General features: G+C 46.2%; 1 non-coding gene across 1 annotated transcript; it reads right to left on the reverse strand.

Annotated features, from left to right (window-relative positions):
• Positions 1-1,498: 1,498 nt before the first annotated feature.
• Positions 1,499-1,571, reverse strand: trnak-uuu (transfer RNA lysine (anticodon UUU)). Its single transcript has one exon. It is a non-coding gene; the product is annotated as a tRNA-Lys (tRNA).
• Positions 1,572-2,127: the final 556 nt, after the last annotated feature.

The following is a 2,127-nucleotide window of genomic DNA, read 5'->3' on the forward strand; positions in this document are numbered from 1 at the left end:
AGGTAGGTGAAGGAAGAGCTGCCGCTGAGCCATTAGTCATCTCCTCGTTGGTACAGCTGTGTATTTAATATAACGCATGTATGTTAACCATTTATCTTCACAAGTAAGCTCATTTACCGCTGTAATACTAAGATACTATTTAGATAACTGTATTCTTAATAAATCAGATTTTGAAGTGTAAACAGAACCTTATTGTTAATTTTTTATATATATATTATATACACACACACACTTTCAGAACCGCTTGTCCCACACAGGGTCACGGGGGAACCAGAGCCTACCCGCCAACACAGGGCATAAGGCTGGAGGGGGAAGGGACACACCCAGCACGGGACACCAGTCTGTCGCAAGGCACCCCAAGCAGGACTTGAACCCCAGACGCACTAGAAAGTAGAACTGTGGTCCAACCCACCGCGCCACCACACCCCCTACATTATATATATATATATATATATGTATATATATATGAATAACACATCCGTGGCAACAAATTGCTTCCTTACCAAAAATGAGAATCCTTCGATAGGGCTACACCGAACGTACTGCTGCAAATGCTTGAAGGTGAAGAAGTTCCCCACCTCAAGGACATAAAAAAGCGGGAAAACGTATAGACATGCGCAGAGAGGACAGTATGTGGAAAGTTCATTGAATGCGTTTTTTTCTAATTACCATCAATTGAATAAAATTAACTTGATTTAAACATAGCCAGTACATTTTTAAGTTAATTGAAAAGTATAAGTAGTATTAAATTACATATTAAAATCTATTAAATAAACAAAATAGCTGTATGTACTATTTACTAGGGGTCAGAATAATTTCTTTCAGTGTTCCGAGATCGGGCGTATTCAGGGTGGTATGGCCGCAAACGAGCACGAGCACCGCGTGCGCCCTACTTGTAGCTGCTGGCCGCGAAAGGCTCACGCAAAGAGCGCTCGAGCATGCGGCACCTGCTTGGGCTTTGGCCGCATGAAGCAGAGCACACTTTTGCCTCTCTCTCTTGTGAAATGTTCACGAGAGTCCAACGAAAAGCAGTCATAACTTTCAGCATATGCGATCGATGTCACACATTAACATCACGCACCAAACAGGAGGAAATGAAACTCAAGAGAAGAATAAACAGTTGTGAATAAACTCCTGGAGTCACAAAAGTGTTAAACATGGGGAAGAATTAAAATCCAATGAAATCCTGCTACAGAAATGAAACATTGAAGAGTGACTATTTCCAGACAATAATCGCGCTTCCAGGTGGGAGCCCCAACTGGAGCCTGAAAAAGTGAGGGGTGACGGAGAGTGGTTCCTCAGGTGCGAAACAAAACAGAGGGAAAAATAAAATAAAAATAAGTAAGTTAATCAATAACAAAATTTTGATTAAAAAAAAGAACTCCTCACCGCTGTTGAGTGCACAGTCACTCCTTACACATTAGAACTTACATTGTTACTTAAAGGTCACACTACCACCTACAGACCTTAGAAAGCATCAGATCAGCAGTAAACATTTTGTCTGGACAAGGACTTGAACCCTGGACCCTCAGATTAAAAGTCTGATACTCTACTAACTGAGCTATCCAGACCCTTAGGATAACTGGGCCTTGGCGTGGTGGAAGGGCTTACGTGATCTAGGGGTCTCCAGACTTACATCGTCAGAAGCACTATGCTTCTGGTAGGGTCTCCCAAGGCGAACAGGTCTGGAGTGAAGATCCAGACTAACACGATCCAAAAACCTCCATGGAAAAAGTAAACACGAGATTGTTTACCCTGCCCGGAATAGCGTCACCGGTACCTACCCCTGGAGCCAGGCCTGGGGGTAGTGTTCCTAGGCGAGCGCCTGGTGGGCGGGCAGCCCACGTACCCCGGCCGGACTCAGCCCGAAGAGGCATCGTGGGGGGGCCATGTGGGCCCACCACCTGCAAGGTCCAGCGTGGGGGTCCGGTGCAATGTATACCTGGCGGAGGGAGGGAGGGGGCGGGGTGGCGCATGGTGTCGTAGCCCCTCGCGACGGAAAGTGGCTCTTGGTACGTGGAATGTCACCTCGCTTCGGGGGAAGGAGCCGGAACTGGTGCGGGAGGTTGAGAAATACCAACTAGATATAGTTGGGCTCACCTCCACTCAGAGTGTTGGCTCTGGAAC

Source organism: Scleropages formosus, unplaced genomic scaffold (genome assembly GCF_900964775.1).
Source record: "Scleropages formosus unplaced genomic scaffold, fSclFor1.1, whole genome shotgun sequence".
Taxonomy (NCBI): Eukaryota; Metazoa; Chordata; class Actinopteri; order Osteoglossiformes; family Osteoglossidae; genus Scleropages; species Scleropages formosus.